The 19,191-nt window shown below is 44.1% G+C and overlaps 1 protein-coding gene across 4 annotated transcripts in view; it reads left to right on the top strand.

The window, feature by feature from the left end:
• Positions 1 to 1,584: 1,584 nt before the first annotated feature.
• LOC147020765 (uncharacterized) overlaps positions 1,585 to 19,191 on the top strand; it is a 38,919-nt gene continuing 21,312 nt past the window's right edge. The window contains exon 1 of one of the 4 annotated variants that reach the window (XM_085896382.1): positions 1,585 to 1,846. The gene's annotated coding sequence lies outside the window, so the exon portion shown is untranslated. Of the gene's footprint in view, positions 1,847 to 1,913; positions 2,043 to 19,191 lie in introns of those variants that run through there. The other 3 variants (XM_085896378.1, XM_085896381.1, XM_085896380.1) reach the window with 3 other exon arrangements.

The following is a 19,191-nucleotide window of genomic DNA, read 5'->3' as shown; positions in this document are numbered from 1 at the left end:
GAGCTGTTTCACTTCCTTGAGAAAAAGATGTGTGAAGCACAGACGACAAGCACAGTCATTGTCACAAAAGGAGAAGATGCCATTAGCAACACAAGGAAGTCACTGGATGATGTGTCTCCATGTTGTCATGAAGAAGCTGACACTCGAAATATTTGTACACGCCAGGGATGCAACGACGGATGGTAGCAAGTCCATTATCATTAAGGCAAATGACACGGACGTACTAGTCATAGCAATATCTGTACTGCCATCCTTAAAGGAAATAGGTCTTGAGAACATGTGGATTGCCTTTGGCCAAGGAGCCAAGGCACGATGGATTCCAATCCATGAGGTAGTTTCTGCAATAGGGCCTGAGAAAGTGTCAGGGGGCTTTAAAAACAGGAAAATCCACTCCAGCAGGCTTGAAAACATATAATAGGCATCCACACCTAGATCATGCAAATCTGGCAACTACAAATACTTCTAAGCAAAAAGTCAACTTCGGGAGGCTGACTTGGCGGCCATCTTGAAAAATGGACGCCATCTTGGATTTTCAAATGGCCAATTAGGCAGATTTGATTAGAATCCCCTGGAGAACAAATGTGCCAAATTTGATGCTTGTGTCATCATTTGCACGATTCCTCTCAAAAATTGCTGTTATCTGCCCGACTAATACATATACATACAGACACACACATATACATATAGACACATATACATATAAACACACACATATATACATTATACATATACATACTGATACATATACATACACACACATATACATACACACACATATACATACACACACATATACATACACACACATATACATATACACACATATACATACACACACATATACATACACACACATATACATACACACACATATACATACACACATATATACATATACACACATACATATACACACATACATATACACACATACATACACACACATATACATATACACACATATACATATAAACACACAGATATATACATTATACATATACATACACACACATATACATACACACACATATACATATACACACATACATATACACACATACATACACACACATATACATATACACACATATACATATACACACATATACATACACACACATATACATACACACACATATACATACACACACATATACATACACACACATATACATACACACACATATACATACACACACATATACATACACACACATATACATACACACACATATACATACACACACATATACATACACACACATATACATACACACACATATACATACACACATATACATATACACACATACATACACACACATATACATATACATATACACACATATACATACACACACATATACAAATACACACATACACACATACAGACACCATAATTCTTCCTGACCGAAGGATCCTGCAGCGAGAGTGGTTTACCGAAGGTGAACTTTCAGAGTACCAGCGGTTTAAACCGACACCGACTCGACAAAGAAGAGCGTCACGTTACGCAGTGGGCGGGCTCAACGTCATGACGTCAGCAGCAGTGGTTGAAGAGCATTAATACTTTTCACGATACAGATCGAGTTTTAATAACTAGTTTGTTTGTCAACTTGTACGTTATTTGTTGTGATCACTTATTTTTCTCGTTAAATCACTCCGAAACCGACGAACCAACTCTCCGAACAACGCGCGCGCTCACACATCCGCAAACATGACATTTTGAGATCGATAAGATTCCGAGAAAAATTAAACAGCTTGTCTCTTTTTTTTTTTATTTTTTTCTTTTCAGCGGGTGATGCGCTTCAGTAGTTGCAGCACGAGCTTCCTGTCTTCATCCACTCAGGTGCGTTACAGGTTTTGGGGACTTAACGATGTTTTATTCTGCGCGTCATTAATTAAAAGACTTGTTTGAATGAGCAGGACAACCTCAGGTGTGGAAGAGAGTAACTTGAAATGGAGTACCGTGTGGTGGAAATACTGTTCCTTACCTTACAGTGTAGTCGAGTGGCGTTCTGGACTTTACCTTGAGGTGTAGTATGGTAAAGTATCATTCCTTACCTTACCTTGAGGTGTACTATGGTAAAGTATCATTCCTTACCTTACCTTGAGGTGTACTATGGTAAAGTATCATTCCTTACCTTACCTTGAGGTGTAGTATGGTAAAGTAGCATTCCTTACCTTACCTTGAGGTGTACTATGGTAAAGTATCATTCCTTACCTTACCTTGAGGTGTACTATGGTAAAGTATCATTCCTTACCTTACCTTGAGGTGTAGTATGGTGAAGTATCATTCCTTACCTTACCTTGAGGTGTAGTATGGTAAAGTATCATTCCTTACCTTACCTTGAGGTGTAGTATGGTAAAGTAGCATTCCTTACCTTACCTTGAGGTGTACTATGGTAAAGTATCATTCCTTACCTTACCTTGAGGTGTACTATGGTAAAGTATCATTCCTTACCTTACCTTGAGGTGTAGTATGGTAAAGTAGCATTCCTTACCTTACCTTGAGGTGTAGTATGGTAAAGTATCATTCCTTACCTTACCTTGAGGTGTAGTATGGTAAAGTATCATTCCTTACCTTACCTTGAGGTGTAGTATGGTAAAGTATCATTCCTTACCTTACCTTGAGGTGTACTATGGTAAAGTATCATTCCTTACCTTACCTTGAGGTGTACTATGGTAAAGTATCATTCCTTACCTTACCTTGAGGTGTACTATGGTAAAGTATCATTCCTTACCTTACCTTGAGGTGTACTATGGTAAAGTATCATTCCTTACCTTACCTTGAGGTGTACTATGGTAAAGTATCATTCCTTACCTTACCTTGAGGTGTACTATGGTAAAGTATCATTCCTTACCTTACCTTGAGGTGTACTATGGTAAAGTATCATTCCTTACCTTACCTTGAGGTGTAGTATGGTGAAGTAGCATTCCTTACCTTGAGGTGTAGTATGGTGAAGTAGCATTCCTTACCTTGAGGTGTAGTATGGTGAAGTAGCATTCCTTACCTTGAGGTGTAGTATGGTGAAGTAGCATTCCTTACCTTACCTTATGGTGTAGTATGGTAAAGTAGCATTCCTTACCTTACCTTGAGGTGTACTATGGTAAAGTATCATTCCTTACCTTACCTTGAGGTGTACTATGGTAAAGTATCATTCCTTACCTTACCTTGAGGTGTAGTATGGTAAAGTATCATTCCTTACCTTACCTTGAGGTGTAGTATGGTAAAGTAGCATTCCTTACCTTACCTTGAGGTGTAGTATGGTGAAGTAGCATTCCTTACCTTGAGGTGTAGTATGGTGAAGTAGCATTCCTTACCTTACCTTATGGTGTAGTATGGTAAAGTAGCATTCCTTACCTTACCTTGAGGTGTAGTATGGTAAAGTATCATTCCTTACCTTACCTTGAGGTGTAGTATGGTAAAGTAGCATTCCTTACCTTACCTTGAGGTGTAGTATGGTAAAGTATCATTCCTTACCTTACCTTGAGGTGTAGTATGGTGAAGTAGCATTCCTTACCTTGAGGTGTAGTATGGTGAAGTAGCATTCCTTACCTTGAGGTGTAGTATGGTGAAGTAGCATTCCTTACCTTACCTTATGGTGTAGTATGGTAAAGTAGCATTCCTTACCTTACCTTGAGGTGTACTATGGTAAAGTATCATTCCTTACCTTACCTTGAGGTGTACTATGGTAAAGTATCATTCCTTACCTTACCTTGAGGTGTAGTATGGTAAAGTAGCATTCCTTACCTTACCTTGAGGTGTAGTATGGTGAAGTAGCATTCCTTACCTTGAGGTGTAGTATGGTGAAGTAGCATTCCTTACCTTACCTTGAGGTGTAGTATGGTGAAGTAGCATTCCTTACCTTACCTTGAGGTGTAGTATGGTAAAGTATCATTCCTTACCTTACCTTGAGGTGTAGTATGGTAAAGTATCATTCCTTACCTTACCTTAAGGTGTAGTATGGTAAAGTAGCATTCCTTACCTTACCTTGAGGTGTAGTATGGTAAAGTATCATTCCTTACCTTACCTTGAGGTGTAGTATGGTAAAGTAGCATTCCTTACCTTACCTTGAGGTGTAGTATGGTAAAGTATCATTCCTTACCTTACCTTGAGGTGTAGTATGGTAAAGTAGCATTCCTTACCTTACCTTGAGGTGTAGTATGGTAAAGTATCATTCCTTACCTTACCTTGAGGTGTAGTATGGTGAAGTAGCATTCCTTACCTTGAGGTGTAGTATGGTGAAGTAGCATTCCTTACCTTGAGGTGTAGTATGGTGAAGTAGCATTCCTTACCTTACCTTATGGTGTAGTATGGTAAAGTAGCATTCCTTACCTTACCTTGAGGTGTACTATGGTAAAGTATCATTCCTTACCTTACCTTGAGGTGTAGTATGGTAAAGTAGCATTCCTTACCTTACCTTGAGGTGTAGTATGGTGAAGTAGCATTCCTTACCTTGAGGTGTAGTATGGTGAAGTAGCATTCCTTACCTTGAGGTGTAGTATGGTGAAGTAGCATTCCTTACCTTACCTTGAGGTGTAGTATGGTAAAGTATCATTCCTTACCTTACCTTGAGGTGTAGTATGGTAAAGTATCATTCCTTACCTTACCTTAAGGTGTAGTATGGTAAAGTAGCATTCCTTACCTTACCTTGAGGTGTAGTATGGTAAAGTATCATTCCTTACCTTACCTTGAGGTGTAGTATGGTAAAGTAGCATTCCTTACCTTACCTTGAGGTGTAGTATGGTAAAGTATCATTCCTTACCTTACCTTGAGGTGTAGTATGGTAAAGTAGCATTCCTTACCTTACCTTGAGGTGTAGTATGGTAAAGTATCATTCCTTACCTTACCTTGAGGTGTAGTATGGTGAAGTAGCATTCCTTACCTTGAGGTGTAGTATGGTGAAGTAGCATTCCTTACCTTGAGGTGTAGTATGGTGAAGTAGCATTCCTTACCTTACCTTATGGTGTAGTATGGTAAAGTAGCATTCCTTACCTTACCTTGAGGTGTACTATGGTAAAGTATCATTCCTTACCTTACCTTGAGGTGTACTATGGTAAAGTATCATTCCTTACCTTACCTTGAGGTGTAGTATGGTAAAGTAGCATTCCTTACCTTACCTTGAGGTGTAGTATGGTGAAGTAGCATTCCTTACCTTGAGGTGTAGTATGGTGAAGTAGCATTCCTTACCTTGAGGTGTAGTATGGTGAAGTAGCATTCCTTACCTTACCTTATGGTGTAGTATGGTAAAGTAGCATTCCTTACCTTACCTTGAGGTGTAGTATGGTAAAGTATCATTCCTTACCTTACCTTGAGGTGTAGTATGGTAAAGTATCATTCCTTACCTTACCTTGAGGTGTAGTATGGTGAAGTAGCATTCCTTACCTTACCTTGAGGTGTAGTATGGTAAAGTATCATTCCTTACCTTACCTTGAGGTGTAGTATGGTAAAGTATCATTCCTTACCTTACCTTAAGGTGTAGTATGGTAAAGTAGCATTCCTTACCTTACCTTGAGGTGTAGTATGGTAAAGTATCATTCCTTACCTTACCTTGAGGTGTAGTATGGTAAAGTAGCATTCCTTACCTTACCTTGAGGTGTAGTATGGTAAAGTATCATTCCTTACCTTGAGGTGTAGTATGGTAAAGTATCATTCCTTACCTTGAGGTGTAGTATGGTAAAGTATCATTCCTTACCTTACCTTGAGGTGTAGTATGGTAAAGTAGCATTCCTTACCTTACCTTGAGGTGTAGTATGGTAAAGTATCATTCCTTACCTTACCTTGAGGTGTAGTATGGTAAAGTAGCATTCCTTACCTTACCTTGAGGTGTAGTATGGTGAAGTACCATTCCTTACCTTGAGGTGTAGTATGGTGAAGTAGCATTCCTTACCTTACCTTGAGGTGTAGTATGGTAAAGTATCATTCCTTACCTTATCTTGAGGTGTAGTATGGTGAAGTAGCATTCCTTACCTTACCTTAAGGTGTAGTATGGTAAAGTAGCATTCCTTACCTTACCTTGAGGTGTAGTATGGTAAAGTATCATTCCTTACCTTACCTTGAGGTGTACTATGGTAAAGTATCATTCCTTACCTTACCTTGAGGTGTACTATGGTAAAGTATCATTCCTTACCTTGAGGTGTAGTATGGTAAAGTATCATTCCTTACCTTACCTTGAGGTGTACTATGGTAAAGTATCATTCCTTACCTTACCTTGAGGTGTACTATGGTAAAGTATCATTCCTTACCTTACCTTGAGGTGTACTATGGTAAAGTATCATTCCTTACCTTACCTTGAGGTGTAGTATGGTAAAGTATCATTCCTTACCTTACCTTGAGGTGTAGTATGGTAAAGTAGCATTCCTTACCTTACCTTGAGGTGTAGTATGGTGAAGTAGCATTCCTTACCTTGAGGTGTAGTATGGTGAAGTAGCATTCCTTACCTTGAGGTGTAGTATGGTGAAGTAGCATTCCTTACCTTACCTTGAGGTGTAGTATGGTGAAGTAGCATTCCTTACCTTACCTTGAGGTGTAGTATGGTAAAGTAGCATTCCTTACCTTACCTTGAGGTGTAGTATGGTAAAGTATCATTCCTTACCTTACCTTGAGGTGTAGTATGGTAAAGTATCATTCCTTACCTTACCTTGAGGTGTAGTATGGTGAAGTAGCATTCCTTACCTTACCTTAAGGTGTAGTATGGTAAAGTAGCATTCCTTACCTTACCTTGAGGTGTAGTATGGTAAAGTATCATTCCTTACCTTGAGGTGTAGTATGGTAAAGTATCATTCCTTACCTTGAGGTGTAGTATGGTAAAGTATCATTCCTTACCTTGAGGTGTAGTATGGTAAAGTATCATTCCTTACCTTACCTTGAGGTGTAGTATGGTAAAGTAGCATTCCTTACCTTACCTTGAGGTGTAGTATGGTAAAGTATCATTCCTTACCTTACCTTGAGGTGTAGTATGGTAAAGTAGCATTCCTTACCTTACCTTGAGGTGTGGTATGGTAAAGTATCATTCCTTACCTTGAGGTGTAGTATGGTAAAGTATCATTCCTTACCTTGAGGTGTAGTATGGTGAAGTACCATTCCTTACCTTGAGGTGTAGTATGGTAAAGTATCATTCCTTACCTTATCTTGAGGTGTAGTATGGTAAAGTATCATTCCTTACCTTACCTTGAGGTGTAGTATGGTAAAGTATCATTCCTTACCTTACCTTGAGGTGTAGTATGGTAAAGTATCATTCCTTACCTTACCTTGAGGTGTAGTATGGTAAAGTAGCATTCCTTACCTTACCTTGAGGTGTAGTATGGTGAAGTACCATTCCTTACCTTGAGGTGTAGTATGGTGAAGTAGCATTCCTTACCTTACCTTAAGGTGTAGTATGGTAAAGTAGCATTCCTTACCTTACCTTGAGGTGTAGTATGGTAAAGTATCATTCCTTACCTTACCTTGAGGTGTAGTATGGTAAAGTAGCATTCCTTACCTTACCTTGAGGTGTAGTATGGTAAAGTATCATTCCTTACCTTGAGGTGTAGTATGGTAAAGTATCATTCCTTACCTTGAGGTGTAGTATGGTAAAGTATCATTCCTTACCTTACCTTGAGGTGTAGTATGGTAAAGTAGCATTCCTTACCTTACCTTGAGGTGTAGTATGGTAAAGTAGCATTCCTTACCTTACCTTGAGGTGTGGTATGGTAAAGTATCATTCCTTACCTTGAGGTGTAGTATGGTAAAGTATCATTCCTTACCTTGAGGTGTAGTATGGTAAAGTATCATTCCTTACCTTACCTTGAGGTGTAGTATGGTAAAGTATCATTCCTTACCTTACCTTGAGGTGTAGTATGGTAAAGTAGCATTCCTTACCTTACCTTGAGGTGTGGTATGGTAAAGTATCATTCCTTACCTTGAGGTGTAGTATGGTAAAGTATCATTCCTTACCTTGAGGTGTAGTATGGTGAAGTACCATTCCTTACCTTGAGGTGTAGTATGGTAAAGTATCATTCCTTACCTTATCTTGAGGTGTAGTATGGTAAAGTATCATTCCTTACCTTATCTTGAGGTGTAGTATGGTAAAATATCATTCCTTACCTTACCTTGAGGTGTAGTATGGTAAAGTATCATTCCTTACCTTACCTTGAGGTGTAGTATGGTAAAGTATCATTCCTTACCTTGAGGTGTAGTATGGTGAAGTACCATTCCTTACCTTGAGGTGTAGTATGGTAAAGTATCATTCCTTACCTTACCTTGAGGTGTACTATGGTAAAGTAGCATTCCTTACCTTACCTTGAAGTGTAGTATGGTAAAGTATCATTCCTTACCTTACCTTGAGGTGTAGTATGGTGAAGTAGTATTCCTTACCTTACCTTGAGGTGTACTATGGTAAAGTATCATTCCTTACATTACCTTGAGGTGTAGTATGGTAAAGTGTCATTCCTTACATTACCTTGAAGTGTAGTATGGTAAAGTATCATTCCTTACCTTACCTTGAGGTGCAGTTTGGTAAAGTATCATTCCTTACCTTAACTTGAGGTGCAGTTTGGTAAAGTATCATTCCTTACCTTAACTTGAAGTGTAGTATGGTAAAGGTCAGGTATGGGAGCATGTGCCAGAACAGCGCGTCGCTGCGTCCACTTTCCGCCGGTACTCCAGGGGCCTCCGTCTGGCCATCCCCCAGGCAGATGCCAGGCCCATCCCCATCTCCTTGAGATGATGGTCAACCTGCTGCAACCAAGAGGCACTTGGTCGGCCCACTGGCCTCCTCCACTCATGAGACTCCCTCGCTGAGAGAATCTGGTGAGCAGGATCAGCGTCAGCAAAACGAGCCACATGTCCATACAGCCGCAACTGACGCTCACGGACTATGCAGGGAACAAATCTCATCCGAGTCTCTCTCAGCAACCGCTCGTTGGACACAAAATCCGACCAGCGATAGCCAAGGATTCTCCGAAGAGACCTGGTACCAAAGGAATTAAGTCTCCGTCTCAGATCCTTGGTCAGAGTCAAAGTCTCGCACCAATAGAGCCACCAATGGAAGTACCAAGGACCTGAAGACTCGGACTTTCGTCCTCCTGCACAGGTACCGGCAGCGCCACACCCCATGATCCAGTGAATCCATGACTCCCCAGGCCCGACCCAGACGTCTATTGACATCTGACTCTCAGCCAGCAGAGACATGAATATCACTGCCAAGGTAAGTGAATCTCTCCACGACCTCAACATCCTCACCACAAACAGACACAGACAGGACAGCAGCATCCAAGATGTCACCGAAAGCCTGGATCTTAGTTTTGACCCAAGAAACCCGTAATCCCAACGGCTCCGACTCCTCATTCAGCACCTCGAGGGCCCCCAAGAGGATGTCTAAAGTCTCCGCAAAGATGACTGCATCATCTGCAAAATCAAGGTCCGAGATCTTGATATTCCCAAACGATGCACCGCAACTTGATCTCTCCGACATCCACCCTAAAATCCAGTCCATACAAGTGCTGAAAAGTGTGGGGGCAAGTACACTTCCCTGACGAACTCCAGTAACAACTGGAAATAAGTCAGAGATGGTACCACCACATCTCACAGCACTCTCAGTACCAGAGTAGAGTTCAGACATCAGATCGATCAGTTTTGGTGGCACCACACAAAGACCAAGAATCCTCCAGAGGACATCTCGATTCACTGAATCGAACGCTTTACAGAGATCAACATAGGCTGCAAGCAGCCCCTGCCGAAACTCTCGTCTGCGTTCGGTGAGGACACGAAGGGCAAGGATACGGTCAATCGTTGACCTCTTTGGTGTAAAGCCTGACTGCTCTGGACGCTGGTGCTCAAGCAGATGGTGGCGAACCCTATCAAGAATTATCCGAGCAAAGACCTTGCCCGGCACTGAGAGCAGCGTCACCCCTCGGTAGTTGTTGCAGTCTTGGCGATCACCCTTCCCTTTCCAGAGAGGGACAACAAGGCCCCTCTTCCAGTCAGTTGGGATGATGCCTGTGTTCCAGGAAGAGCACAAAACTGCATGCAACGACACGAGTGCAGCATTTCCACCAGCCTTGAGAAGTTCGGCATGGATGCCACAGATCCCTGGAGCTTTGCCCCGTTTCAACTGGTTCACCGCAGCCCGTGTTTCCACAAGCGAAGGTGGACCACAGTTGATTCGAGGGTCAGCAACAGGGATTGTAACACTCTTGACGTCCAACTCGACAGCTGGGGGATCAGCCTGGTACAACCGCTCAAAGTAACCGGCCCAGCCGGCCTTCACTTCAGACTCCTCTGTCAAGAGCCTACCACTCTCTGCTCGAACTGCAGTGCTCCGAGGGATGGGCTTGGATGAACGTAATGCGCGAATTCCCCTGTAAGCAGGATGAGAATCACCTGTCCACAGGTGATGCTCTACCCCCTCACAGATTCCTCGCACATAGGCCTCCTTGTCCACCCTCAGTGCACGTACAGTTTTACGCCTCAGCTCCCCGAACAGCTCAGCTCTGCCATTCAGCCTGGCCCTGCGACTCTGGTCAATGGTATCCAGTGTCCCTTGAGAGACAAAATTCTTCTTTGCCCTGCGGTGAGCTCCAAGACATCCACCGGCAACATCAAGGACGGTGGTCTTGAAGGCGCTCCACAACTCTTCAGGACCCCCCAAAGCACCCAGACCCCCAAAGTGTCCACTCAGCCTGTTCAAAACTCCTCAGCTACTCCACAGATGCCAACCCTCCCGATTGCATCGGGAGGCTTCCGAAAATTCACCCAAACTCCCGCCCTTACGATCACTATCCTTATCCTCCCGAAATTTTGATATTTTTGCACTGTTCACTAATCAGAATGTACTAGTATGAGAATTGAATGAAAAGCATCGTCTGCTACGTATAGCATGTGGTAACTCCATAACGTTCGCTGCTACCAAATTGTACGTAAAAAATTGCAAATTCAAATGAGGAGCAGCGAAACATTGGGTCTGGATCTCGCTTATGCGATCATGCACTGAGATTTAGTGCATGCGGTATGTGTGCAATACAGTGCATGCGGTATGTATGCACAGTGTATATGCATGCGATACGCTCACTGCATGCAGCTGGGCCCGTACCAGCCCGGCGGTCGCGACCACCGTGCGGTGTTTAACAGCCGCTAGAGTTCTACGAGTCGCGCTGCAGCTGTGGAACATCGACTTCGAAGTTACCGATGCTTCAAGCCCTCGATGTTGATTACGAAATGGCAGAAAAGAAGCTTACGAAGACCAAGAAATGGTCTCAGAAGTACAAGACCGAATACAGTCTCCAATACCCGTGTATTCGAAAGTCTGAAAGAGGAATTCATCATGCGTATTGTACAGTATGCAGCGTTGATATTTCAGTTGAGCACGGAGGTCGCGATGATATTCGGAAGCACGTTGGAAGCAAACGGCACACAGACATTGCAAAGGAGAGATCTTCGAGCACGAGTACCGGTACACTTCTGAATTATTTCACCAAACAAGGGACAAGCGAGGAAGAGGATGTTACCCGAGCGGAACTTCTCTTTAGTGGATTTATTGTGGAACATAACTTGCCCATATCAGTCTCAGATCATGCTGGACCTCTATTTCAAAAGATGTTTCCAGATTCAAAAGTTGCTTCAAAGTATGGATGTGCAAGAACAAAAACTTCAGCAATAATTGGTGAGTTGTCAAATGTTACTGCTTCATCTATTGCCGATATTGCTAGACTAGCTCCATTTAGCCTAGCTACAGACGGTAGCAATGACAGTGGTGAGGCCCAGCTATATCCTGTCCTGATTTCGTACTATGACAACAGTGCTGGGATTGTGAAGCAAGGTTTGCTAAGTTTGCCTGCGTGCAAACAAGATTCCACTGGAGAAAACATTTTCAAACTGCTTGATCATGAGTTCAGTGACAGGAAAATTCCGTGGGGAAATTGTGTTTCCTTTTGTGCTGATAATGCCTCTGTCATGGTGGGCAAGCACAAAGGAGTCGCTGCTTATATCCACAAACAAAATCCAGAGTGCTACATCATGGGATGCCCTTGCCATATGATGCACAATACGGCCAAGAAGGCGGCTCAGGCCTTACCCATTGAATTAGATGACTTTCTCATCGATATTTACTACTACTTGGACAAAAGTAGTAAACGCGTCAAAGGAGTGAAAGCACTGCAAGAACTCTGTGATGCCCCGACACACAAGATTCTGAAGCATGTCGCAACAAGGTGGCTGTCCCTTGGTCAGTGCCTAGACAGGCTGATTGAACAGTGGGAGCCACTTCGCCTCTTCTTCAAAGAAGAAGTACGAAGAAAAATGCAACCAACTGTAGCCAAGACTCTAACAACGAGCAAGAAGGACGGCACTGTATCTACTGCCAGTACTGGCACTGCAGGATCAAGCACTAGTGGAGCAGCATTCACCACTACCACTGCAGTATCTGCTGCGAAGAAGACAGCAGGGACAGCACCAAAACCAATGCTGAGAGCAGGTAGCATCACCGGCCCTTCATCACGTTCATCTACAAAGCAGATCCCTTCAGAGTCGAGAAAGACTGTGATAGTCCCATCTACAGGCAAAGAAGGACCCAAGTTAAGTTCTGCTTTTGCCAAATCACTTGATAGAAGCTCAGCAAAACCTTCGAATCAGAGGTCTTCTTCCTTGGCTGCACCTACCTCAAGCTCTCTCCTCAAACGTAAAATTGGATCTGGTACTACGAGTCTGACCTCTTCTGCTGGCAGTAAACGCAAGTGTGATCGCCCTGCGGCTAAGTGTACTACGAGTTCTACAACTAAAAGCGCATCTTCCTCAAACACTGTGCAGGAATCTAGAGAAAAACGTGTCAACAGGATGTTCTTGTCTCCACAAACAAAACTCTATTGTTTCTTCCTTCGATATGCTAACAAGCTTTTTGAGAAGGGGAATCTTCTGCTCCAAAGAGACGAACCCTGTATTCATCTCCTGCACGGAGAATTGAATGGTCTTCTGAAAGATATCTTCGTACGGTTTTTGAAACCATCGGTGTCATCGGTTCCTCTGGTAAATGTACCCTTCTCTGACAGAAATCATCAGAAGAATGATGAGGACCTCATGATTGGGAACGATGCCAAACTGTATATAAGGGAACAAAGGAGTCTCAAGAAATCCACCTTCACTCTGAGTGAGTCAGACATCCAAGGTTTCTTCAGTGCAGTTCGCTCATATTATGTGAAAGCCTGCAATTACATCTTCAAAACCTGGCCGCTAGATGATGAATTAGCCAAGCATGCTCAGGTGCTGGATGTTAAGCTACACCAAGAAGTGGGGTTTGACTGTGTGGAGTTTTTCATCAAGAAATTCCCCTGTCTGTTCAGTGGCGGTGATAGTGACATAGACAGTCTTGAGAGTGAATTCGCTCACTACCAGGCAGACGCCTCCATAGCTACAATTGCTACTGAGACGGTGAGAGTGGATGAGCAGTGGCATCGGATTTCACAGCTCACAGATCCCTGCACTGGTGCCAAGAAGTATCCTAATTTGAGCAAAGTGATGAAGGGAATCTTGGTCATTCCTCATTCGAACGCATCATGTGAGCGGGCACTCAGTCTTGTACGGAAGAATCATACTGAATTTCGTCCCAATTTGAGTGTCAAAATCCTGGAAGCTCTCTTAATTGAAAAACTAGCTCATAGCACCCCTTGCTACCAGAGAGAATACAGCAAAGACATAATCAGAAGGGCTAAAAGAGCCACACAGCTGTCACTCAGCAAAGCTGCCATGGCAAAAGCAAGCAGCAGTAGTACCAGCCAGTAAGGTAAGAAAAATATTGCTTCTTTTGTGCTTTTTGTTAATCTTTGATTGTCCCCTAACTTACTAATATTAACATACATGTAACATTAAAAAGTGCACAATTTTCCCCTTTTTTTGTTCAAAAAGTGGGAATTCTTAACATGTTAAATGCTCCAAAATAGGGCTCGGAGGGCACTAGAGAGCGTCTAGAACCCCAGAGCTTCCAGGGCCCTAAGGCGGGCCCTGGACCCCGCCGCAAGGGTCGAGCGCTCCGCGCTCGAGATGTGCGCTTTGCGCACATTATTTGGTGTCGGTTGCAAATCCTCCCTAATTCTGATTTCCAAAAGTTGGCATCTCTACTACTCTCATCCCTGAGCTTGGCAACATCCAGCCTCGGCTGGGATGGTACCATTCTCCAGGATTTAAGGTGCAGCTTTAGAGTTGCTACAACAAGCCTGTGGTCAGTATTGAGGAACTGAGCACTCCGGTAGACCCTGCAGTTCTGAATCATCCTCCAACGACCGTCAATGAGGACATGGTCAATCTCCTTTGCCACACCGCCAGCGTTGGAATACCAAGTCCAGCGATGAGCTTGTGGGCACTGAAACCATGAACCAGCCACCCTAAGTCCATGACTTCTTGCAAAGTCAAGGAACTTGGTGCTATTCTGGTTCATAGTTCCTGACCCATGGGGACCAACACACACCTCATAACCATCCCTATCGGTTCCAGTCGATGCATTGAAATCCCCCAAGACTAGAAGTGTATCTCGTCTGGGGCACTGATCAACCACAGACTCGAGTGTGGCGTAGAATGTGTCCTTCACGGTGAGATCACTCGCCTCAGTCGGAGCATAAACAGAGACCAGGGAAATGACACCTAAGGAGTGACGAATCCTTAATCTCATAATATGCTCGTTGACCGGTGTTACCTCAATTATCATTGGGGTCAGCTTATTGGACACAGCCACAGCAACTCCTTGGGTATGGTAACCATCAGAGCGACCAGACCAATAGTAGGTGTAACCACCCACCATTATCTCGCCGCAATCCGGTCTCCGAACCTCAGAGAGAGCTGCAATCCCGATGTCCAAACGCTTGAGCTCAGATGATAACAGAGACAGGTGATCATCCTCTCTTTGGGATAGGACATTCCAGGCACCCACCCGAAGGGACCGCCTCAGGTTAACCCAAGGAGACCGCCGTCTGGTGGACGACACCTCAGCACCACTCCGACACACTCTCCCGCAATCTGACCCAGGGATGTTACCCCGTGGTTTCCCTCCTATCATCAAAGATTGGGGGTCCCGAAGGCTTTGCCCCAATCCCGTCATCCGGTGAGCTGCCCTGCGAAGGGAAGCTGCACAAGAGGTACTCCCACGGAGTGGGTTTTCAGATTTTTTTTTTGCGTTTTTGCGTTTTGCGGAATGAAGGGTTTTACGGTGGCCGGAGTGCAAATCCTGCCACCAACCTCCTAATAAGAAGTAACCCAACTGCAGGAGGACGTCTGCAGACACAGTTGGGCACTAGATATGGATGGCTATTGGCTTACAAGGAGCTCCTCCGCCCTTTGACAGGTTTTGTTTTTAATCCTGCTGGGTGTCCATATCCAAACACCCCCCTCACCAGAAAACCTGGTGGGGGAGACGGTTTAGTCGCCGACAACCCGACCATGTATGGTAAAGTATCATTCCTTACCTTGAGGTGTAGTATGGTAAAGTAGCATTCTTTACCTTACCTTGAAGTGTAGTATGGTAAATTAGCATTCCTTACCTTACCTTGAGGGGTCGTATGGTAAAGTAACATTCCTTACCTTACCTTGAGGTGTAGTATGGTAAAGTATCATTCCTTACCTTACCTTGAATTCGAGTGGAGTCGAGTGTAATAATTTCCTTTGCCTTGCTGTGCAGTGGAATACCTTACCTTACCTTACCTTACCTGCAGGTGAAGGCGTGTAGTTATAGAATACTTTACCTTGTGTAATGTTGAGTAGAGTACGTTACACCAATCAAGGACCCCGCAGGTAAGTAAGCCGAGATGATGTAATCTGCTTGTTGGGGGTTTAGACCCCTTCACTCGGTTCGTGTTGATTCACCTTTTTATTTTCTTTCAATATGTCTCGCTTTGTATATTTGGGAATGTTTTTGTTTGTTCGTCAGTCCCCGATGGGGCATCAACTTTTGTGGACATTCGTCCGGAGCCTCCACCCAACGATGACTCCATGAGTCTGTAACGTATTCGACACAGGTGCGCAATACTACCTGGCACCCAACGATGGCTCGAGGAGTCTGTGCCGTATTCGGCACAGGTGCGCTTTAATACCTGGCACCCAACAATGACTCTGAGTCTGTGCCATATTCGGCACAGGTGCGCTTTAATACCTGGCACCCAACAATGACTTGATGAGTCTGTGCCGTATTCGGCACAGGTGCGCTTTAATACCTGGCACCCAACAATGACTCTGAGTCTGTGCCATATTCGGCACAGGTGCGCTTTAATACCTGGCACCCAACAATGACTTGATGAGTCTGTGTCGTATTCGGCACAGGTGCACTTTAATACCTGGCACCCAACAATGACTCGATGAGTCTGTGCCATATTCGGCACAGGTGCGCTTTAATACCTGGCACCCAACAATGACTCGATGAGTCTGTGCCGTATTCGGCATAGGTACGCAATAATACCTGGCACCCAACAATGACTGGATGAGTCTGTGCCGTATTCGGCACAGGTACGCAATAATACCTGGCACCCAACAATGACTAGATGAGTCTGCACGCCATATTTGACACGTACGCAATAATAACTGGCACCCAACGATGCCTCGATGAGTCTGCATGCCACATTCGACCCCAGTACGCAATACTACCTGGCACCCAACGATGACTCTGAATCTGTGCCGTATTCGACACAGGTACGCAATACTACCTGGCACCCAACGATGACTCGATGAGTCTGTGCCGTATTCGACACAGGTGCGCAATAAGACCTGGCACCCAACAATGACTCTGAGTCTGTGCCATATTCGACACAGGTGCGCATTAATACCTGGCACCCAATATTGACTCGATGAGTCTGTGCCGTATTCGACACAGGTGCACAATAATACCTGGCAATAAGGTGTGGCAAATGATTCATGGGACACTCGATTTGATTTCCCAATTTTGGGAATTATAAAATCTTCTCCGGGACAGAATAGTGCAGGGAGGCCTGGAGGCCTGGAGGTCACTGTACTCCTCCCCAGTAAAACATTCGTTTTAAAACTCTTCTAATACACAGGTATTATTGTACTTGTTGGCCTTTCATGCACCCGAACACGAACGACTTGTGTCCGCCATTCGGTCTAACTTCCGACTCAGTGTTGCCGCATACTAGGGCAGAGGGGAAGGGAGGAAGGGAGGTGAGAGAACTGTACTCGGGCCCAAAAAATAATAATAATCTGGTCCTCAGGGAGTCTATGGGGGTTGCCCCCCCCCCCACCTCCCAAATAGGTATTTGCTTTCTTCTCAGAAACTACACATGCAATTCCAATGAAACTTGACCACAACCTTCATGACCCATGATGCACCAAAGTTTGTTCACACCATTTAAAATAAATTGCGGTCTATTGCGAGGGATACGGGAGGGGGAGAGGTGGGGTGCTCCCCCCCCCACCCCCAATAGGTATTGATTATAACATTGGTTCATTGTTATATTTTATTTTTCTGATTCCTTCCTATGTTGACTTCCTCCTCAGTGTAATTATTCTATCAGGTGAGTGCCCAGGGGTATTACCCCTGTTGTGGAATTTTATTTTACCGACTTGATGTAAATCCTACCACTCAAACTGTAAGCAACAATTAATTCACTGTCCACAACGGAAAGTACACAATCAGAGAATTTTATTTTAACATGGGACCAAGGAGTTCAAAACACTGAGATGTAAGCATCCACAATGATTTGCACTAATCTAAGATTACATTTCCTGGCATGTATATGTTCTTAGCAGGGAGTGGAGGGGGCTGAGAAGCATTAGAATAAAAGAACTCCAACTGAAATACGCGTTTACTAGGTGAAGAGCGAATGACATAATCATGGCAAAAGTTGGTGTTATCAACCAGGTCACTTTGTTCCATAGCAAGACACTTTTATCAACATTTAGGTCAAAAGACTCTTGGGTAAAGGGAAGCATAACTGACATCCAATTCGACTTGTAGCATAAAAATTGGATTTATAAAGCACCAGCAACAATTATAATTGAGTACATTAATATAATTATTTTCTCCAACACCCCTATTTATTTTATTTTTTCGGATCGATTGAGGTCGCTGTCAGTTGCCTAGACACTACCCAAATAATGCTATGTGTCAGAAGAACGTATTGTTACGAATTTGGGAATTCGATTGCACACAACATTCAGGTTCAACATTCAGTCAGTTATGTCGATAAGTGCTTGTTCCCTACATAGTTCACCTTCCATTGTTTAATGGGCAGAAATTGATTAAGTGTGCTGCGAGATTCAATTTAATAGTCAGGGAGCGATCATAAAACAATGGAGATGCCCCTCCCCCTCTTTTGCGAAGAGGAAGAAGAGCCCTCCTGTCCTGAATCATGGGATGTAAACAACTCCCTCCCACCCGTGGTTGAGCGGGGGAGGGGGGATGGAGCACAAGGGCATGAGTCACGCCGGGAGCGGGGGAGGGGGCGGAGGAGGATAAGGAAGAGATTCTCTGCGGGTTGTTCAGTAGTAGGCCTTCGGTTCTGCTTGGCTTGGGTTAGGGAGGAGGCTTTTTGAAGGCTTTCTGCTTTGGCTTGGCTTTCAGTAGAGCTTCGGCTTCTGCTTGGGGCTTTTAGTAAGCTTTTTGCTTCGGCTTGGCTTTTCAGTAGTAGAGATTCAGCTTCTGCTTGGCTAGGGTTGAGGCTTTTTGGAGAGCTTTTTGCTTCGGCCTGGCTTTTCAGTAGTAGGCCTTTGGGTTCTGCTTGGCTTGGGTTAGGGAGGAGGCTTTTTGAAGGCTTTCTGCTTTGGCTTGGCTTGGTTTGCTTTTTGGGCTCTGGCTTGGTTCGTGTTGTGAGAGGCTTTGTTCATCGGAAGAGTTGAGCTGGTTGCTCGGCTGGCTCTTCTTGGTTCGTGGAGATCTTTGTTCTCCGCTTGGTTCCCAGCTTAGTGCGACTCATCGGCCTCATCTTGGAGGCGGTTCTTCGAGATAGCGACGCATAGATGGGAAGGATCGGCGCCTCATCTCACCAGCACGTGTTCGGAAGCGCGAGAGGATTCGCTGGAGCTTGGGAAGGATCGCGGCTCACGGCGATTGGATCCAGTTGGCTCTCGCTGGAGCCCGGATCTGAACAGCTTGAAGACCACATGAGGTGGAGAGGTTCGAGATAGGTTCTGGGTTTCAGCTCATCTGTCCTCCGAGCTGGAGACAGTTATTAAAGGCATCAGCCACCATTTCTTGTGTGTGTGTGTGTGTCCGTGGGCCCGTC

Source organism: Eptatretus burgeri, chromosome 9, assembly GCF_056783735.1.
Source record: "Eptatretus burgeri isolate ZD-2024b chromosome 9, Ebu_testis_v1, whole genome shotgun sequence".
Taxonomy (NCBI): domain Eukaryota; kingdom Metazoa; phylum Chordata; class Myxini; order Myxiniformes; family Myxinidae; genus Eptatretus; species Eptatretus burgeri.
The sequence above is the reverse complement of the archived record's forward strand: the minus strand, read 5'-3'. Positions and strand labels throughout refer to the sequence as shown.